At 43.6% G+C, this 22,489-nt stretch overlaps 2 long non-coding RNA genes across 3 annotated transcripts in view; one reads left to right on the top strand and one right to left on the bottom strand.

Moving 5' to 3' along the window:
• The window catches only part of LOC140911185 (uncharacterized), a 466,381-nt gene that overhangs the window by 382,350 nt on the left and 61,542 nt on the right, over nucleotides 1-22,489 (bottom strand). The window contains exon 2 of the long non-coding RNA XR_012158854.2: nucleotides 15,243-15,329. This is a non-coding gene — a long non-coding RNA (uncharacterized LOC140911185). The remainder of the gene's footprint in view (nucleotides 1-15,242; nucleotides 15,330-22,489) is intronic.
• LOC140911187 (uncharacterized) overlaps nucleotides 15,159-22,489 on the top strand; it is a 39,901-nt gene continuing 32,570 nt past the window's right edge. For both annotated transcript variants that reach the window (XR_012158859.2, XR_012158858.2), the window contains exons 1-2: nucleotides 15,159-15,398; nucleotides 19,584-19,642. This is a non-coding gene — a long non-coding RNA (uncharacterized LOC140911187). The remainder of the gene's footprint in view (nucleotides 15,399-19,583; nucleotides 19,643-22,489) is intronic.

Genomic DNA, 22,489 nt, shown 5'->3' with positions numbered 1-22,489 from the left:
TTGAACTATATTTAAATAAGAGCAATTCTCTGATGTGGCCCCACTACAATGCAAGGTAAGGTGGAAACTAGTAAGTAGTCATGTAATATCAGACTCTGACTGTCAGCTCTCACAAACTCAGCAGAGTCTGCCTGGGTCAGTACTTGATGAGACACCTTTAGTCAGCACCTAGGTGCTGCAGAACAGTGTTGTTGATGTAATACCATGTTCAAGTTTTTAAATTGAACCCATCACAACAGTATCTGAGCCCTACTAGGCAGCACACTTATCTTGGAGTCAATACTGACAATACCAGAGGATTATAAGGGGCACTTCACTGCTAGAGGATCAGATGTAAAACTAAGGTCTTGACTCCGTGTAGCCCTTTAAATTCCTTTGTTCTTTCTAGGTATTTATATCATACCAATCACGGTAGTTTCTCCATGCCAAAGGTCAATTCACAAATTGTTGTACACTGTTGCTGTGTGCTGTCACCTCAAAGGTGAAGACAGGTGAAGTTAGCCCTATGTAAAGGTTGTACAGTATTTCAAGTTTGTAAAGTGCAATGCAATAAAAGACACTAAACAAACATAAAATATTATAAAACTGATTCCATTGTAACTTACCAGGTGATTACTGCCTTATAAATGCCTATATAAAGATTATTATGTCTTGGCTAAATCTTGACTAGTTCAACGAATCAGATGACTGGTTAACTATTAGCCTGATTTGCAATTAGAGTATAGAGTTGCCTTTTGAGGACCAGTCGGGGTGAAAGTAAAATTTCTCTCTTACCTGTACAGCGGGGGGGCGGGGGTGGTGGTGTCCGGCTTCAGGCTCCCAACACCTCCCGGAAGGGGTGGGGCCATGGGAAGAAGGGGCGGAGCTGGGGGGGTCAGCATTCCCCAGCCAGCCCATCCGCGCTGCGTGGGCCGCAAAGCCAGGCAATTGGAAGAACCCGGCAATTGAAAGGACCCGGCAGGGCCGCCAATGGGGGGGCGCAAAAGGAACGACGGTAAAGCAGTACCATGGCAGCGCTCTAAACAGGGTCCTTTAAAATGCTGCCACGGCAGCGCTTTAAAGTCAGCTGTACGGTCCGGTACCTGCAGCCACGTTTTACCGGTGCACCATACCGGCCCGTACCACCTTACTTTCACCCCTGGGACCAGTAGTTGCCAGACTGGATCTCCCCAAAGCCCAAAGACACACAAATACACACTGTGGTTTGTTACATCTTTAGGATAGAGGAATGCCAGCTTTCCACACATTTTATATTCAGTTTTTAGTTTTCTAATTGACATTTTCAAAGACACTGGTTTTTTTCAAAGTTCAGTTTAGCAAATTGGGATTTTAGTCATTTTTGTTGGCCACTACTTTCCGCTATCATATTAGTACAGGATATATTGTTGGTCTTAGGCCTAGGCTGCCTATGTGGTCATGTGGGTCCCTATGCACCACCATCAAAGAGCTGGTAACTCTTTTGCTGGAGCTGCCAACAGGCTATACACTATATGTGCTCTTCAATGGCTCTTTCTTCCTGCCTATCAATGGCCTGGTACAAAAACTAATCTTTGCTTAGCAACTCCCCTGCCAGCTTCACTTGCACCACTCCTGATATGTGAGCGTATCAGGAAACTGGAGTGACACGACCAAACGCCTTTCATACCGGGCACCAAGCAGCAATCACATAGCAACAACTTTTAATCTCTGCTGAACTTGACTCGATTTGAAGTCAATGGGACTCCACTGTTGCTCAGTCTCTCTGAAAATCAGGCTTCTTAACTAGGTGCCCGAACATGATTTCAGGTGCCTAACTTTAGACAACAATTTTGTGTGATTCATTTTTTTTAATTTTCATAAAGAAATAATGAAAATCCCAAAAGGTAAAAATGACATTGCTACCATATATTTCACAGGATATCCAATAAATTTATGCAATTATGCAACTTTACAACTTGCCAAGCTGCAAGACAAGACAATTCAAAAATCAGACAGTATTACACAGACATAACATGTTAGGGTGGAGCTAACAATAATCATCATAATAATTTATATAATAAAAGACATACGCAAATAGGAGAAAAATATGGAGGGGATGAGAAGAGGGAGAGTAAAAGTGGAGAGGTCAGGTGGAATGGAAGTCTAGCATTATTTGAGCTATCTCAGAATTCTTTATCCAAATATATCAAGAAACAGGGTCCAAATTGCTTCAGATTCATATATTTGCTCTCGACATTGACACGTTATTCTTTCTTTCGCTGCTAACTCAGACAGGTTTTAGCTAGCTACTCCACTGAGGGTGGCAGGTCATAATATTGCGTTGGTGTTAGAAAAGAGACAAAGCCCTCATCCTTGACTAATTGGGAAATCCATATGATTCCCTTGCTCAGCCAGTTCTTCCAAATTATAGGGTTTTTCCCCAATTTCCAAGTCTAGGTTACCCCAGATAGGGGCTTTTGCGAATGAACTGGGTACCTCTTAGCTAGGACAGCCCAGGCCTTTTGCACAGGCACCACTGTAAGCACCTTATTTTGCTCCATTGAACAAAAAGAGGAACCGAGCAGACCCACAGGGGCAACTGAATGCAGTAATACCTGTTAATTTTCCACTCTTGTGGGTATAAGGGTGTTCTCATGCTGAAACAAATTTGACATCTGTGACATGATAAAAGCATAATAGCAATTTTGTAGGGCTGGGAGCCCAAATACTCCCCTGGCAATAGGGAGCTAGAGTTTTTAAAGTAATAGTTATGGACGTTAACAAGGACCCCACAGAGAGGCTCTAATAATGTTATTAAATTTTCTTAGAATATACACAAGCCTAGGATGAATATTGATTGTTATTGTATTAACCCTTCCACACAGGCTCAGAGAGAGAGGATGACATCTATTTGTGTCACTAGTTATTTGAGAGAATACAGGATCTAAACTTATCTTCACCAATTCATCAATGTTTCTTGGTAGTTTTATACACAGGTACTTAATTGTATCAGTTTGCCTATGGAAATTCCATTGAGAAAAAGCCCCATTAAATGACCACTGTGATATTTTAAATAGTTCTGATTTTTTCCTATTTATGTTGTAACCAGATATTGCATTGTATTTTTGAATTTGTTATAGGAGGGCTGGAATAGTTGTTTCCAGTTTGGATATATACAAAAGGATGTTGTCTGCACATAATGTCAATTTATACTCCATGGAACCAAATTGGATGCCTCAAGTATCTGGATGAACCTGTATAGATATTGCCAGGGGATCAAGAGCCATATCAAAAAGTAGTGGAGATGGGGCACCTTTGCCTAGTCCCTGGAAAAGACTGAAGGTATTCAAGGTCATATTGTTGGCTGTGATGCGAGAGGTTGGGTGAGAATATAATAATTGGATCCAAGAACTAAATATGGGTTCAAATTTCTGTTGGGTATAAAACTTCTAGCCCACTCTATCAAAAGCCTTTTCTGCATCTAAGGCTAATACAGTTTCTGTTTGGAGTCATCATATTTCACTGATATAATATCAATAAATTGTCAAAGGTTATTAGAGTCATGACAGCCTTTCACAAACCCGACTTGATCAGCATGTATGATAGAACCCAAAACTTTCTCCAATCTCATCACCAGAACTTTTGCCAATATTTTGACATCACTATCAAGTGAAATTGGCCTATAATTGGAACATAGTGTGACCTCTCTTCGTGGTTTAGGAACAACTGATATTAGGTTTTCCCTCAGCATAGAGAGAAGGGTGCCTTCTAGGAGTAACTCATTAAACATTTTAAGCATCTTGTCAGACAGGAGGTCAAGATAAATGTCTACAGAATTGAGCAGCAAAGCTGCATGGCCTAAGGGCTTTCACCACTTTCATATTCTTAATCTCCTCAATTAATTCATCCTCCATTAGAGGTGCATTGAAGTTTCTATGTTGGGCTGCAATAATATAATATTTTTGAAGAATTAATCCAAAACATCTGTGCAGGGGTTTGTGTCCAATTTGTACAAATCTTGATAAATTTAAATAACTTATTTATATCTTTAGGTGATGTACATAATTTGCCATATTTATCATGAAGGGCCATGATTCTACATACAGAGGTCTTATGTCTTAGTCAGTATGCCAGCAATTTGCCAGCTTTTTTCACCCATTTCCCAGAAGTACTGCCTCAGTCAAACTAGTCGGCAACAGAATGTGAAAGTTTTGGCCAGAGGAATTAGTCATCCCCCAAGAGGAAATCAGATGTTAATTCTTAATGAAAAAAATAACACCAACTCAGAATGGATTATACTTAGTATCCCATATGAAAGAAGGTAGCTAGAGTGACTTATCCAATAGCCTACACACATTCTTTTGTCAAGAAATAATGAGACTTTTCAGGTGTTAAGACAACCACCAGAGGGAGATAAACCCTTTGAAAGTCATAGAAATAGCCCCAAAGATTTCTCTAGGATTTCTCCAAGCTCTAGAATTCCAATAACTTGGATTTCTGGAAATAGCAGTCTCTATGGTATTCCAATACCAGTAAAGCAATGTAGGATCCCTTCAGGAAGGAAGATCCTTTATTATGCAAAATCATTATCATGAACCCTTACTGTGTTCATTGTTATCCCTAGGTAGTGCAGGAAGATGGCTTCTTTGGAACAAGTGTTTGTTAGACCTCTGCTCAAAAATCTTTCTGGCTGCTGACAAACTCCCTGCCTCAAATCTTCCCTTCTTTTGAAGAAGGTTCCGCTGAGGACTCCAGCAATATATAGAATCCTCAGGTTTCCTTGATACTCACAACTCAATTTCAGGTCTGGTTACCTGCATGTGGGTGCAAACTGATGGGGTAAACAAACCCCACGCTGGGCAAGAATGGGTTAAAAGAGCTGCTTTGGGCTCAGCCAGCCCAGCCCCATCCCATCCCATCCCACCACACCTGCAAGAGACGCATAGACTGGTGGAGGAGCTAAAAGGGAGCAGATCAGCTCCCTTGGGGGCAGACTAGGGAAGAGAAAGGACCTCTACTTGAAGCTCCTGAGAAAAAGACTAAGGGAAAGCAGGATCTCTTCCTCAGCAAGTGCCTGAAGGTCCTTCCCTGAGGGAAGGGAGAACCTGCTTCTGTTACATCCAAAGAGGGAGCCATTTCTCCCTTTCACCTGCTAACCCAGTTTATTTGTGTTGATTCCCCCTATTTTGTTTATGGACTACCCTGAAGGGGAGAGACTTGAAACTGACCCGGATGGAGGGCCAAGACATAAGAGGAGGTAGCCGCCACCCTAAGAAGCGGAGAGATACCATGCCATGCTCAGCTGTGAAGAGATGCTAAGTTGGTGAGTGACCCCCCTTCATAGCCTCCTGTGAAAGACTGAAAACTTTGGACAATATTGGGGTGATAGGATATGGCCCAGGTAGGGCAGCGTTAAAGTGTCATGGGTGTCAGACCCTTGTGTTGCTCTCTAAAGGCCCTGGGCCAGAGCCCAGTTGAGTGTGAGTGCCCAGGCTCCCCTACCAAACCCCACCCCCCATGTGTCAAAGGGCCTCAACCCTGACCACTAAGCAGTGCTCCCCACAAGTGAGGACTATCACCACTTGCTGAAGAATGTGGGCATCTTTTCCACGGCAGAGAGGGGAGACTGATGGACCAAGATGTCAAACAACCTTGGACTAGAAGACATTGGCTCTTAGGTCAGGTGAGATGGACCTAGACAATCTACCTAAGGGGATGATAGAGAACCAGCAGCAGCAACAGGCAGCCCAGCAGCAGCAACAACTGGTCTGGGATTTCGGGGCACAACAGCAGAAATAGCAGCAACATGTGGTCCAACAGGCCATGGCCCTTGGCTTCCCCCAGGACTTCCCTCCCAGGGGATATAAGTCCGAGCCTGGGGGCCCCACCTGTACCTGTGAAACTCACAAAGATGAACCCAGAGGACCATCCAGAGGCTTTCTTGGTAACGTTTGAATGGTGGCAATGGCAGACCAATGGTCACCTAACCAGTGGGCCATCCTGCTGGCATCTTACTTGACAGGACCAGTCCAGGCCACATATCAGGGACTGGATGCAGCATCAGCCCAAGACTATGCCTAGGTGAAAGCAGCCATACTGGACTATCTCAACATCACAGAGATTCCAAGGGTGGAGAGGGAATGCCCTGGGGAGCCCAGCCTTATGCAGTTGCCCAGAAACTAAAGGACCTGTGCTGGCAGTGCTTGAAGCCAGAATTGCAGAGTGGAGTTGAGGTTGCCAAGCTCATTCTGGTGGAGCAGTTCGCTCACATACTCCCATCCAGAGATAGGGACTGGGTGCTTAAACACCAGCCAGAGGCCCTAGCTGACGCAGTCCGACTAATGGAGAATTATTTAGCAGTGGAGACAGCCCTAATTGCCTTGCCCAAGCAGTGGCCAGAGGCCAAGGGAGTGCCCCTTGACTCAAGGGAGAGCCCAACCAGGGGAACTGAGCAGACAGGGTGGCTCCTGAAGCACCAGCCTCTAAGGGGCCCATTGTCCACCAAGCCCAGGACTAGGCGCCGGTAGGAAACCCCAGCCCCTCTGACCCAAGTCCAGACAAAGGTCCTTGGGATGCCTGTGGACTCCCGCACCCAAAGGCCAGGAGGAGGAACCAGGCATGGCTCCTAGGGAAGGGTCCCCTGAAATACCAGGCCCTGGCCAGTGATCCTTTGGCCTACCACAGGTGTGTTTTTCATGTGTCACCCAGGTCACTGGTATCATGAATGCCCCTATATGTACTAAGAAGAAAAGGAGTACTTGTGGCACCTTAGAGACTAACAAATTTATCTGAGCATCAACTTTCGCTCGAATAAATTTGTTAGTCTCTACGGTGCCACAAGTATGCCTTTTCTTTTTGCGAATACAGACTAACACGGCTGCTACTCTGAAACCTATATGTAGCGAGACCATGGACAAACTGAACAGCAGAAATCCATGCCCAAAAGCACACTCCAGCAAAAGTAATGGTCCCTGTGCAGACAAACAGGACTGAGGTAACAGGTCTACTGGATTCTGCGTGTGAATAGACCCTAGTCCAGGACAACTTGGTCCCAAACCTTGAAGCCCCCGGGGAGACTATCTTCCTGCATGTATTTATAGAGATGTTAAACCCTATCCCAAAGCACATGTGCAGCTTACTATAAGGGAGAACACAAAGTCACTTGTAGTGGGGCTGGGCTCAGAACTAGCTTACTCTGCATTCTGGGTTGGGCTTGGGAAAATTTCTCCAATGTATTCAGGAGGTTTAACCCAATTCCAGTGACTCCAGAGGAAATAGCCAGTCATATGGGTCCCAAAGCACTGTCCAGTTTTGCATAGACCTCAGAAAGATCAATGCAATCTCCAAATTTGATGCCTATCCAATGCCCTGAGTAGATGAGCTATTAGAGTGGTTGGGTAAGGCCTGGCATATCACCACATTAGAGATACAGACTTCATAAGGATCACAGGGAGGATGAAACCTTAATTGGGTGTATGACCAACTGCCAGTAGTTAATGGGGAAGTGACAGAGCCTCAATGAGTGGTGCAGTATCCCTGATGTGAGCTCCAAGGGGAGCAACTGTACTGGCAAGAGAAAGACTGGCTGACGGGAAGTTTGGTCACAACTCCTCATTCCCTGGCATAAGCCAGAGCAGGAAAAGCCCACCAAAATGCTGACTGTTTCTCCAGGGGAGTGGAGAGGGTTACAATCCAGTGGCCCTGGCTCCGGCTCCTAAAGTTCCATCTGGAATGGGAGGGCTCAGGCTCCCCTACCAAAACCCCTCCTCTGTATGTCAAAAGGCCTAAGTCCTGACCACTAGGCAATGCTCCCCACAAGCAAAGACTATCACACAAACCCATGCCCAAGGGGAACATAAATTGGTAAATCTCTGCAGTGAACCATGCAAAATTTTCCAGCTAAGTTTTCATTTCTCACAGTCATTTGTTCCACATTGCTGTGAGCTCTTTAAAATGCAATTGTACACTGAAAAGTTATCCTGTAAAAATGGCATTGCAAAGATATGTATCTCAATCATTCCAGACTGAATATGCTTAGTTTACAAGTAAAAAGATTTTTAACTGTCAAAATTAGCCTGAGTTCAAGAGTTCTTCCCCAATGCCACCAATAACAAACAGCTACAGACCAAATTCTGTCCTTTGTGACACTTGCTCCGTCAGCTGTAACTAGCAGCAACTTAATAAACAATCCTGTTGATGATGTACAGAGAGAAGAGTGCATTTCTTTCTCAGTTATGATAGCTCTGCAGGACCAACAGAAGTAAATGCCAGTAAAAAATTGTTTTTACCACTAAAGTCGGCAGATATGACTCTGAATACGTACATGGAGCAGATCTGTTGAGTCAGAAAGTGCCAGTTTCACATTTTTACTATGAAAACTGAGGCTCAGTAAGAGAGGTAGATAACTGTACATGCTATTGATCATGCCTGCCCGCTATGTCTCTACACAGCATTGGGTACATTCCTGAAGGTCAGCATCTCATTCTAAAACCTAGGCTCTGGCGACACTAGAGAACTTACAGCAGCACCAATGCAGCTGTACCGATGCACCAGAGAAGCTGCAAGCTGTTGTAAGATCTCTGTGTAGCTGCTCTAAGCTGACCGGAGAGAGCTCTTCCGTTGGCTTAATTACTACAGCCCTTGCAAGCGGCGGTAGCTATGTCGGCAGGAGAAGCACTCCCATCGACATCGTGCTGTCAACACCGGCAATTAAATCAGCATAAATTATGTCGCTCAAGAGGATGGCTAATTCACACCCCTGAGCAACATAACTTATGTTGACTTAAGCTGTAGTGCAGCCCAAGCCTTAGAAAAGATTCTCTTCTTTTGTCAGTAATCTAAACAAGATATATCTAGGATACTATTTATGAGACTTCAACAGTTGAAGCTTATATGGGCATTAATTGGAGAGAGATTTTCTCTACATGGTGATATTCTTTAAATTCCTTCAAAAATACAAATGCTGTGAAATATGATGCTAGCATTCTCTTCCTCCTCTGTTTTCTCCAAAATATTCAAGTAGCCAAGAAATGAATTCAGTTCCAATTGTTTTATCTCAGCAATCTCCCCTAAAGTGGCCCAAATTACACTGTGTTGCATGCACAACTCCTCCTGCTGAAGTCAATGGGAATTGCAAATACATACCCAGGGCCACAATTTGACTCTGAGCATTTCCTTGTCCATTAAAATCTTTATTTTTACAAACATAAGCACAACAAAAACAACAAAGAAATCTGTGAAACACAGGGTGGCAGTTCAGCAGCCCGTGACCAAGTTTTGAGAACCAGAATGTAATGACTGCAAAGGTTGACAAAAAAGTCAGTTATGCTTTTCTGACGCTGTTACTCAGAGAAAAATAGAAAGGACAGATAATTAAGCCTCTGCCAAGATTAAAGGATATGAAATTTTCAGTGGGAGAATCTCATAGAAGCACAGTGCATTTATGGTGGCTTCTCTAACCGCACCAAAGCTATCAAAAAGTTGTATGTGTTTCTTTTAACAAGCATAAGGAAGTCTGGGTTAAGCAAATTAACGTCTCTGGTAATTTTGGAAGAGTCTTCTAAGCACAGTGAACAGAAGCTGAGCGCTCTATACCGATGTAAGAGTTTCTATAGAAACCTGGCAGACATTCTTACCCTGTTCATGTGAAGGAGGAGCTTCTTTTTCATATGTAGAGTGGTTATGAACTTCTGCAGCAGAGTGTGTGTGTGTGTGTGTGTGTGTGTGTGTTAATGTCCATGTAATAATTGAACATGGAATCCCAGACACACTCAAGTCCTATCTTGAAAAAGTTGTGCTTAAGTCTGCAGATGTTGAGTATTCTGTCTCTTCTTTACACTTTTGAGAACACTTGGTATAGCATGTCATGCCAGTAACTTACTAGTGAATAATAATTTCCAGTTCCAACACAGACTCTTGGAGGATCCAGGTGTCCTGATGAGTCTGGGACTCTGGTAATATAATGTCCAATATGGAGACAGATAAATAGTCTCTTAATAGAAGTGGCAGGCTTCCATGTTGTTGAGGAAAATATGTACAAGCTGTTGCAACTTGTGAAGCTTTTACTTTATTAGGGAGTTTTCTCAGTCTTCAATTTAAAGGATAGGAAAATTTGAATCTTTAACAAAGAGTTTCTCCTAACCATTTGTTTGTTAGCTCCTTTTTAACTCAGCCCCCAACAGAGTTTGAAACAGACTACAAATCCCCTGTCTCCTCTCAATGGCTCAAGTTTTAGCCTCCCTTCTGATCATAGAATCATAGAATCATAGAATATCAGGGTTGGAAGGGACCCCAGAAGGTCATCTAGTCCAACCCCCTGCTCAAAGCAGGACCAATTCCCAGTTAAATCATCCCAGCCAGGGCTTTGTCTCAAGACTACTTCTCCAGTCTTTCTGGAAGTCCTCATGCAAAAACAGGGTAGACTAGACCACAAATTTCTAACATTGAAAATGATCAGAAGAAAATAAAACTTTCTATCCCCTTTGCCCATGTAAAAGAAAAAGGGGTACACAGATTTTTTTTCTTTTGCAATTTGCCTTTAAGATTGCTTCTAAATGTCATAGTGGATTGTGAGCAGCAAGACCCAACAGTCAGAACTACAGTCTGAGACAGGAGTCAAGAGTCAGCTGTGTCAGGATACCAGGGGGTCAGAGGCAAGAAACAAACTGGAGGCCAGGAACCACAAGTCAGATGCCAGGAACCAAGCCAGATCAGGATGCCAGGAAATCAAGCAGAAGAGGCAGGAAGCACAAGGCACACAATCCAGACCAGGGTAGAACCCAGTTATTCAGACAGCTTCCTGTTCCTGCTGCTGGCATAAGTAGCGCCAGTGGGCCAATCAGCCGTTCTGAGGCTCCACCAACTGGACCTCAGGGGCAGAGCCTCACACAGGGGCTAGGCTTCATGGGTCCCAGGTAAGCCATTGTCAGCAGACTGCCAGGTGGAGGGTTGGAGTGTGGCTGAACCCTGTGTTCCATGAACCCTGTGTTCCAGACCCATGAGTCATGACACTAAATCTGCTAGACTAGTAGCTGAAGAAAGACAGTCTACACAGTCCCTGCCGTAGGAAATCAAAGACCTTGGCCTGTGTTTCTTACATGGCCATGTGTACAGCATTAATCCAACCCATTCAACTTTTCCGCAAGCATTAGAGAGATTAAAATCACTACTTCGAGGAAGTTTACTCAGTCCATGGTCTGATAACAAGCCACTTATCAAATAGTAACAGTTTTCAGTTCAGAAGCAGAGGGTATATGTGGTTGGTGCACAGTAACTCCTACCACTCACTGTACAAGCTATGCAGAAAATGCTCAGTAATAAAGAGAGTGAAATATAGAGTTTCTCTTTGCTGCTAAGGCTAGTATCTTCCATGAGGCATCTAAAGTCTACAGCCAATTCCAAAGGACAATTCTTTTTTCAGATATGTACATAAATCACTAAACCAGGGGCAACCTTTTTTTCCTATTTTTCACTCTCTCCGTGATTGTAGTAATTTAATGCACGCAGCACTGCTTTCTCAGAATTCCCATTAATTCATTACTTGATACTTTGTAGTCAGAGGACAGAAATCACAGTATTGCCACACCAAAAGTTCAAAAATCATGAGTCAGACCTTCCACACAAAATCATACGATTAAAAAATTTCTCGTGATTTTGGGGTCAAAGATTTGGTCTGTCTTTTGATTTTTGAACACCCTCTCCCTGTCCCTAACATCTGTGTGACAATTACAGTGTTACTAACTCTCCCGAGTTAAGAGACTAACACGATTTTTTGTTCCCGTTGCAGGAGATCTCTCTGGCCTACTGAGAACAAATCTCACAGATTTGTATAAAATGCTGCTTGATGTTATGGAGCTTACAGCTTCTCCCCAACTCAAAAATTCTAATACTATGCCCCCTAACCCCAAATCTGCCCATCTCCCAGCCCAGCAATTAATTATGCACATACCCTGCCTCACATCTTTCCTGGCCTGATGTTGCAGGGATAGAGAGGGAAGGAGAGAAAAACAGAGAGCGAACTGACCAATTTTTCCTGGGAGAAGAGTTGCTTGGCTCTTACTGTGCCCTCTTCATCCACCCCTACCCAAAACTCCTCACAGCTCTGAGAGGGGGCAGGGGAAGAGTAGCTTTGCCTGTTTCCTGCAACAGTTCTGATTGGCTGCTCTTCCCCAAGAGGTGGGGGCATGAAGGAAGGCAGCCAATCAGAGGAGAGTTTCTTATTGTAATAATCTTTGTACAAAGTATGCCTTGTGAGGTATCATTTGAAAACACATCATTTGCTGGTCAGTACTGTCATGGTGAAATTATGTAGCAACATTGTATATGAAGTTATAAGATTCCTCTGTATGATGTTATTAGCGCATGTTCCAAACCCCACAGTCCTGCCCCAGACAGAAGTCGCCAGAAAGGTCTGTCCTAAACAAAGGAATGTAATTTTGCCTTAATTTGCGTTTAAGCAGTAAACAGAGTCATCAAGAAGAAAAGGGAAAGGGAAGAAACAAAAGGAAACCTGCATGTAAGCATACACAGGTGAAAAAACCCAGCAGGAAACATCCTTCCACACAGATTCTTTGTCTCCTGGGTCTAAGCTGGAAATGGAGGGGCAAACACCCCAAGACACCCCTCCAATCTCTCCCTGTCCATCTAATTATTTGCACCTGAGAAGACAAAAGAAGCAGCCATTGGGCTCTGGGGGAAGGGTCCTGACCTAGAGGTTTGGTCAGTAATGCTGCTGAAAGCATGTGGTGAGAAATTTTGCTTTAAATCTAATACAGTTTGTTAAGATAAGCACTAGAAAGCATTTTATGTTTATTTTTCTTGTAACCATTTCTGAGTCTTATGCCTTATTCCTTGTACTCACATTGTAGTTAATAAACTTGTTTATTGTTTTATCTAATCCAGTGTGTTTAAGTTAAAGTGTCTAGGTCACTCTATTTAAGGTAATAAATTGGTGTATATTATTCCCTTAAAGGAATAACAAATTTAATACATTTGAACCCATTGTCTGGGCACATACCCTATGCACACCCACAGCTTCCAGAATGGTTAAATGCTGGGGAATTTTTTCCTTTTGAATGGTCACTTCACTCTGTCTCTCTTTCAGCTGTCCCAGAAACCTGGTTCCAAGACTGGTCAGTATTTGTACTTGCTTCAGTTTTATTTCCAATGTTCCTTTTGAAGAGGCCTGTGATGAGGTATACAAACTCCACACTGGAGAGCAAGGGATTAAAGAGCAGCTCTGGGCCCAGGCAGTCCTGCCCAGACACACTTGCAGGGCCTGAAAAAGCTGGAGGTGGGGCTTTAAAAAGGGGCGCAGATCAGCTCAGAGGCAAGCAGTGGAAGGAAGCAGAGGGCTGCTCTGAGAGGAACATATTGCCCAGGAGCTCACTGCCTGAGACCTCACAACACAGATCTGTGCAAACCTACAGATGAGAGGCTGGTGACTGAATGTGCAGCTCAGAGACTAGACCGTAGGGATTACTTCCATGAAGCAAAAGGAGACAGGGGTAGGAAGTGGTCCGGGGGGGAGGGTGGCTGCTTAGCACCCCAAGGTGCTAAGTGGAGCTGCCCACCATTGGGCTCTGGACCAGAGCCCAGTGGAAAGGATAGGGTCGGGCTCCCTACCCACTCTGAGAGGACATTGCAACAACAAAAGCCTTCACCCTGGGTGAGAGCTGGAAAAGAACTTGACTCTTCAAGGGCCCATACCCAAAATCCCTGTGCTAAAGGGGAGGACTGGAAATCCTTGTGGTGGGGTGTTGAAGGACAGGACCATGTTTCAATGAAGAGACAAGCTGACAAGCCTCGTCTGACCACTACGTAGCACCTTAAGTGGTTGTGCGCTTTCTACAAGGCCCTATGTCTAGGCAAATGCCTCTTCTCAGGAGAAACATTTAGCAAATGCTTCCTATTCTGTTTTAATTTACTATTGTTCAGTGCAGGATGCTACACATAGAGCAACCAGACGTCCCGATATTAGGGGCTTTGTCTTATATAGGCAACTATATCCTTGCCCTCTGAAAATAAAAGTGTCCTGATTTTTCACATTTGTTATCTGGTCACCCTAGCTACACCCTAACTTTTCCCTCTCCTTAAAATAAAATGGGAGTTTGAAGAAGATACAATGATTTACTCAAAAGACTACTAGAAAGTTAAATTAGAAGGCTTTACACATTTTCTTTAAAATATGATTTTTCATTGTATAGATTGCCACTGGTAGTTTTCTGATTGACTCTGGGTCATGAAATATAGTAGTTTTGTTAATGTTAAAAGGTGAGACTGTCTAGTACCTCTAAGAGGCACAGAACAAAATTTTCAGTACAGACGGAGGAGGGGGCTAAGGCACCTTTAAGCCATCTTTGCATAGTCCTGCTCTGAATCTGTTTCAAGGACTGGAGGGCCCCACTCCCGACATATTTTAGACAAGCTGCCACTGCCTCCCAGCCAGGCTCTCTCACAGGCAGAAGTGTCTCTGTCCTGCTCCCCAGCGGCTACCAGGGAGAGTGGCCAAACATGTGTGGGGGAGGTGTGGGGAAAGAAGGACAGAGCCCTCCCCCCCCCCGACCCGCAGGTAGCAGGTAATGTGGAGCAGGGAAAGCTGGCGGCCCTGGGTTGGGCGCAGGGAGGGGGGAAATCATTGGGCAGGGAAGACACATCTGGCAGTCAGGTGTCCTCCCCTTTAGATTGTGCCCTTCCCGCAGTATGGAGAGGCACAAGTTGTCAAGGCCTGGAGGAGTAGCCAGCGAGAAGGGAGTTGATTAAAAGAAGGCTCAGCAGGGCAGGAATAGGTGGGAGCCTATAAAACCCAGGAACTGAGAACAGATAGGACTGCAGGGAGGTAGTCTGCAGTCACTCCCTGGAAAGTGGGAGGAGGAAGTTGATTTGGAACTGGTACTCCCAGAGAAGGTGGGAGAACAAGGAAGAGTAGGGAGAAGTCCAAGGAAGGAGCTGTTGGGGCTTTTAACCATTTTGGGGGTTTTTTAGTTGTTGTTTTGTCTTTCACCCTCCATCTTAGTCCACCTTCTTGTCAAGGTTGGTGCCCTTTTTAGGTGCCTATTTTTCTGATTGGTTAAAATTTAAGCCTAATCTACCTAGCAACAGTAAAGGCAGGAAAGTGTCATCTGAGTCTCGGTTATTCTGCCTAGTGACAGAAAGTTATATAAAGGGGTTGCACACACTGTCAGGTGCTGTCTGCTCAGGAGGCAGCCCGTATTCGGTTCAACCCGTGTCTGTGCTCGAGTCATGCAATGGAGGAAGACGAACATCATCAAAACACCTGTATTTACCTTGTTGTCTATCATCAAGGAGGATCTCCTGTTCCATCTCAAGTTCCTGATTCCGGTACCTGTCCTCAGGATCCTGACCTGAGTTACCTGAGAAGCAAGACAGACGAGAGCATTGTGAGCCGTCTACTCTGAGCTCCTGTCACTCCTAAAGACTGAGTAACGTTGACATTTTATTTGTGTTGTGCCCATATTGGTTAGGGGTTGGTTCTGGGCTTCAAGCCCACTGTACTTGTAAAACCACTGAGCTGTTTTACTCTGTTTAATGCTTTATTGCCCTTTTCCCTGTCTTGTCTTACTTATCTCTTAATAAACCCTCCTGCCTATTTTCACCATTTCACCACTAAGTTTCATTTGACCTGCGGCTAATAGGTGATAGACCCTACAGAGGAATTGATCCTTTGGGAGGTGGGGTCCTTAAATCCAATCTCTTCTGATAACAGAGCAGTGAGGGCTGAAGGGGAAGAGCCCAGAACTGCTGAGCTGAGGGTCCCTGGACTGGAAATCGCAGTAGAGAGTGGGCCCAGGTTCCCATACTGGCCACTGGGGAAGTGGCATCATTAGGTCAGCACAGGAGAAGCCTGCCTGGGACTGTTTACATAGAAAGACTTTGGGGTAACCCTAGAAAGGGGAAATATGGATGATGACCCAGCCAGAAGTCTGAGTCATGAAGAGTACACTGCAGTTCTTGAGGTGAGGCAGGTCCACAGGGTGAGAGGAAAATAGGTGAGGCACCACCTGAAGAAGGCAACACCAACTGGCAGAGCTAATCCTCAGGACAGCCAGGAGGAGGTGCCACAGTGGTGAATGGACTGCCATGACACACCCCTGTATAGTGCTCTGATCCTTTTATGCAGCGTAAAGGGTCTGTAGTAGGAGTGGATATCTCTTCTCAAATTGTGGGCCTCTGATGATTTTAAAAAATTGTGAGTAATGACAGAGGAGGCAGGGAATCTGAACAAACAAAAAGGATATAAACAAATTACACATTTAAATAGACAAGCTGTTGGAGACAAAGAAAAATACAACAGAGCAGAATCTGGTGTTTAAAGTCTACACTATCTTTCTGAGGTTGTTCACTCATTGAAAGACATAAACTAAAACCTCAGTCAAGGCTCAAGAACCTCTTTATAAAGTTCTGTTGTCACATTTTCAAAATGAGGAATTTATTCTCTAGTAGCATTGATATGACAAAGGCAGCCTTTGCTTTTGTTCCAAAGCTCTGGCTCAGCTTGCCAGCGACATAATGTGAATGAGAGGCCGGAATTGTTAATGGACAAAGAGTGCGTGCGTGCATGTTTATTCTTTTCTATTCTCAGATATGTCATACCAATTTTATGATCCTGCAAAAGAGAATCTTTGGCTCATATTGGTTAGGAAACAGAAATTCCTTGCATAATATAGTCATTAACTAATAAGACTAAGAATTACTCAACATAAACCCTGACCTACAAGTGTTAGAACTAATTATGCCTTGATGTTAAGATCTTGTTCATTCAAGGATGGTTTTTAAACTGACATGAGTTTATTTTCCATCACTTATCTGGATTCTTTTTAAACAATTGTTGGAGGAACATACTTGGCTCTCAGAGTGGAGAAGGAAGGCTAGAAGGAAGACTGTTGCAGCGCCCTGATTAAAGGCCACCTAGTAATGGTGCAATCTAGGGCCATCCCTGTGCAGTCCTAACTAAACACCACTGGTGTGAGGCCACTCAGAGACCATACAGCAGTGGAGGACTAAGCACAATGGAGTTCTGCTTGACTGTCCTCCTCGACTCCATCCTGCCTATGCCAGGCCCCCTGCTTTCCCTTCTCCTGTGTGGGACATGGTTGGCACAGCAAGTGACAGAACCACCTCAGTCAGCTTTCTGCCAGCAAAAAGCTCCCCGAAGCAGGGCAAATTCTCCACTGGGTATCTGTGGGCAGTTTAGTAGACCAAAGAATCCAGCCCTTAATTAGCTAAATATAATAGGTTAGCACTATAAAAGCTCAGTTTGCAGAAATAGTACCAAACAGGAGGGAAGAGCAGAGAGACTTATATGCTAATGCTGCACCACCTAATGCATGTCCCCAGGGTATTTTTAAAACAAATGTTTCTTTCCCCAATAGCTGTAAGTGATGAAACATTACTATGATTTAAACGTGTAATAAGAGTCTGAGGCCCAAGCAGTTTTGTTAAGTAACTGGACTTTATTTTCTGTCCCAATTCACATGAGCTGGTTCTGAGTTACAAAGGTCAATAGCCTTATCGCATTACAGGGGTCAGTAAACCAAGAGGATTGGGCAGGATAAAATTGTGGGTGTGGGGGCATTCTGGGGGCATCCCGTGAAGATGGCTTGGGGGCTCCTGAGGTGCCAGGGAGAGCTAAGGGATGGGTTTACTGAGCCAGAGGGGAAGGGTAGGGAAGGAGTATTTCTAGCCAGGGGTTCAGTTGGGAGCATGAGGGGTTCTTACTCGGGGTTGTGGAAGTTTTAAGCTAAAGCAGGGGAGATTCCTAGGTAGATAGGGTCAGTTTGGGCAGGAAGGAGAAGGGTAAGTCAAGAAGAAGGAAGTTGTGTTGGAAGAAACTGAAGGAACTCGTTGAGGCAGGTTTCTGAGTCAGGTGGGAAATCAGATGGGATGGGAGGGATGAGTGAAGGTGGAAAATGGATGAACTGGTGGGTGAGAATGTTTGTGAGTGAGGGAAAGTGGAAAGGCAATGGGTTAATGGGAGGTGTCATTTTAGATTCTGGTGTCTAGTTCATGGACCTCTCTCGTATAAAACATTGGTGCCATGATGTTCCTCTAGTGGTAGGACCTGTAATAATCAAAATATCAGACTTCTGCAAAAGCAAGCAAGTACCTCCCAGTGCAGAGCTAATCAAATCTCTTCAAGGCAAGTTAATGATTTAATTTTTTGTGAAACATTGTAAGCTAGCTCAATAGTGGTCATGAACTCTCAGTAACTCCTGCTGGAAACCCCAGGGAAAAGCAGGAGAGTCTTGGCAAGGGATTGTGCAAGGCATGGTTCAGTTCCTAGCTCTGGCATGCATAGCTGTACAGTTTATAGTGCACTCTGAGTTTTCTTTAGGGTGATGTAAAGCTGAATAACAGGCTTTCCACTGCCTTCTCAAGCTGATGAATTTTGTTTTGTTCCTGTAGTCTTAGGGGATAGGGATGTTTCACTCAGTTTATTATAGCCTGAGAAGATCTTTAAGGAAATGGGAAAGAGTCTTTGGCTGGTATTATAGTAGAGGACATCCAGATTCCTCTTCTGTTGGAACTCTCGCTCGCATTGTTTTTTTACTTGTCTGATTCCTGTTACTGATATACACAAAGGGTGGCACTTATGCTCAGATAATTGCGTGGTGAATATCTTCTTAAGTGGTAGTGGGGGCCTCACTCATGTTCTCCCTGAAAAATGCAGATAACTTCACATTTGCTACCACAAGTTGATTTTCTTCCTTCAAGTTTTTTGTAATACTGTAAAAATTCTGACTCAAATTCTTACCTCATTATTTAATCAGCCCATGTTTTATTTCCCCACTGCCTCAATGATCATGTGTGAATGACTCCACTCTCAACACAGCAGACTTACTGTGGGGCACTGTCCAGATTTGCCCTTTTGCTGGAGTTTCCCTTTATTCAGTTAAATCACAAAATACAAACCCATGGCCTAAGCTTTTTCCTAGGACTTCTCCCAGGAGGTCCTTTCTGCACCTGCCCTTCTTTCCCTCTGCTTCAGAGAGAAAGGCTCAACCTCTTTTTATTCTAGGGTGGTGAGTTAATAGACATAACTGTCTCTGTGCCCTACCTTAGAACTGGTCATTGACGTTGGTGTCATGACTCTGAAGTGCAGATATTGTCTTATAGGAATCAGAGGAAAAGTTCGTAAACTACCCTACTCTTTGACTGTTCCAGAAAACATTTTGTCCTGCTATTATTTCACCACCATCCATGCTCTTTTTATTTGTCATGAGTCCAACCGTCTGTTTATCGCTCTAAGTTTGATTTTTGTGGACGCTTCACTTTTTTTCTAGGCTCTAATACACCTTGCCATCAGAAAATGTCTTTGTTGTCTATTTCTGTTCAGGAGTTTTTGCCAGTGCCAGCTTGACTGATGTTCTTTCCTCCCTTATGGTCTAGAAGCATTTCATCAACAGGTCTGCCCTTATTTTCCCAGTGATATGGAAAAAAGAATGTACTTCTGTGGTTTTTATGGTGATTTTACTGCCAGTCTTGTAAGACAGAAATCACTGGAGTCTCTCCAGTCTCAGAGAACTTTCCCATCAGATGTAGTTGCTGATTGGTCTGTTCAAATTACAAGGTTAATCATGTAGAGCTGATTTTATATGTTTCTGCAGGTATAAAGAAAAACAGGACCATGGGACAGAGTATCCAAAGAGTACTCCTATTTTGAGGGGTAAGATCATTTAACATTCTTTCAGATTGTTTGCTAGCATTCATCTATGCCATTTTTCACGTTTATCATTTCTGTTCCTCACTGAGTGACTAGGCTCCTCTGGGAAGTCAATGTAGGAACTATATTTGGAGTATTGTCACTATGTGCTTTTATATGACCATTTGTGTGGCATTTCAGTGTTTGATACAAGCCTTGTGAATACAACTACCAGCATAGCCTTTACCCCACAGTCACAGGAAAGATCGGAAATACTGCCAAAAGTTATAGCCTTTTTCATTATTGGGAAGTTTTGGTCCTGGTTCTCCCCTGACTTACAATGGTTTTACATCACTTTAACTGTTCGGCCAGATCCTCAACTGGTGTAAATTAGCATCTTTCAACTGGCTACTATAGGGTCACACCAGCTTACAGCAGCTGAGGAGCTGGTCCATTGACTTTAGAGTTAGATTGATTTACACCAGTGCAACAAAGGAGAATCAGGCCCTTAAACTGAAGCTCACTCTCTATGGATTCTGTCTGGTCCTGAAACTGAGTCACCTGGATTTCAAGTACAGGCTACTATGTATGTATACATGACATTTGCTCTGCACCGTTAGCAGTTGTCACAAAGATACAGTGATGGAGTCATCTAGCAGGGAGCAATGTAACTGGATTACCAACTCCATTTGGAATGGCCTACTATTTACCACTAATGATAGCAAGTAGGATGTACTGCAGGATTACATGATAAATTCCATGTAGTAGGTCAGTGACTCTGCAGGGATGTAATCTGTATTTGAGAAGATGGTGTGTTTAACAGAGACCATAATCACAAGGAATAAACCCATAGGAATGCAGACAAGGGTGTCATTGATTAAAGCTGAATTATGCTGTAGGTATGATCACAGCAGTGCACTTCATTCTGTAGAAGTGAATTGTTGATGGAAACCTCTTGTGGGGAAAATTCAGCCAACAACGCCATAATAACAGGTTAAAGGTTAACAGTAAACTAAAAAGTGGTTCTAAGGAATACCCTCCTCCACATTTTTTTGTTTTAAGGACATTTAACTAGTCAGCACTATCAGTGTCCTAAAAAGCTTTAGAAAAATAGCAATACATCCCTTTACCAGTGCCTTGTATACATGTACTGTATGTTAAAACCAGGTTAGGACACTTAGGCTGTACCTTCACTAGGAAAAGAGCTGTATTTTTAACTCACTTAAAGCTAACTCATGTTACAAATCCCATGTTACAATCCCAGTGCAGTAAATTCACCCCCCACCCCTTTCCAGGGCTTACCTTGATCATCTAACAACAGTTAAAACTTTGATTGCCTTGTATTCGCTAAGATTTTAACACAAGTTGGTTAACATAGATTAAAAACACATTCCACTGAAGACAAGACAAGGCCCCATAGGCTTTCCCTGTCCAATATGAACAGGGGTGAATTGTGTTAACAGTTTACAAGCTGTCTTATAGACAAGGCCCAAAGCTCAGTCTATAGTACACTTGCATTAAACTATTTATAATGGTGCCTTCCCTTGTTGTGCTGGCCAAGGGATATTAAATTGTTTGCAGCAACGTTAGAAGTTATTATGCATCTTACTGTGGCACCAGAGAACACAGAAGTGTTGAGCCACCAGCCTGATGATAAAGTGTCAACCTAAACAATTATCAGTACCTCATTAAGATGTTGTGTGTTTGATAAGATAGCTCCACTGGCGGCACTAAATGAAGGTCAGGGGCAAGTTAAAAATCAAAGTAGTAAAAGGCAGAGGTTGAAAAGACTTATGAGCTTATACAGTCCCGCCTCCTGCCAGGACATTTGATAGAGCTCTATCCATTCCAGATGTACATGGATCAAGTCCCTTTAGAACACTATTCCTCACCTAAAGCTGCGGTTTAGAAAACTACTAGAGCCTCCCCTGGGATAGTGCTTGGGGTGTTGCTACAGACCACCGGGATCTCATCTGGATATGGATAGAGCCCTCTTTAATGTTTTTAATGAAGTAAATACTAATGGAAACTGCGTGATCATGGGAGACTTTAACTTCCTAGGTATAGACTGGAGGACAAGTGCTAGTAATAATAATAGGGCTCAGATTTTCCTAGATGTGAAAGCTGATGGATTCCTGCACCAAGTAGTTGCTGAATCAACTAGAGAGGATGCCATTTTAGATTTGGTTTTGGTGAGTAGTGAGGATCTCATAGAAGAAATGGTTGTAGGGCACAACCTTGGTTCAAGTGATCATGAGCTAATTCAGTTCAAACTGAATGGAAGGATGCACCAAAAAATAAATTTGCGACTAGGGTTTTTCATTTCAAAAGGGCTGACTTTCAAAAATTAAGGAAATTAGTTAGGGAAGTGGATTGGACTGAAGAACTTATGGATCTAAAGGCAGAGGAGGCCTGGGATTACTTCAAGTCAAAGCTGCAGAAGCTATCGGAAGCCTGCATCCCAAGAAAGGGGAAAAAACTCATGGGAAGGAGTTGTAGACCAAGCTGGATGAGCAAGCATCTCAAAGAGGTGATTAAGAAAAAGCAGAAAGCATACAGGGAGTGGAAGATGGGAGGGATCAGCAAGGAAAGCTACCTTATTGAGGTCAGAACATGTAGGGATAAAGTGAGAAAGGCTAAAAGTCAAGTAGAGTTGGACCTTGCAAAGGGAATTAAAACTGATAGTAAAAGGTTCTATAGCCATATAAATAAGAAGAAAACAAAAAAAAAAGAAGTGGGACCGCTAAACACTGAGGATGGAGTGGAGGTTAAGGCATGGCCCAATATCTAAACAAATACTTTGCCTCGGTCTTTAATGAGGCTAATGAGGATTTTAGGGATAATGGTAGCATGACAAATGGGAATGAGGAT

Source organism: Lepidochelys kempii, chromosome 5 (genome assembly GCF_965140285.1).
Source record: "Lepidochelys kempii isolate rLepKem1 chromosome 5, rLepKem1.hap1, whole genome shotgun sequence".
Taxonomy (NCBI): domain Eukaryota; kingdom Metazoa; phylum Chordata; order Testudines; family Cheloniidae; genus Lepidochelys; species Lepidochelys kempii.
Note: the sequence above shows the minus strand (reverse complement) of the source record. Positions and strands in the feature narration are given on the sequence as shown.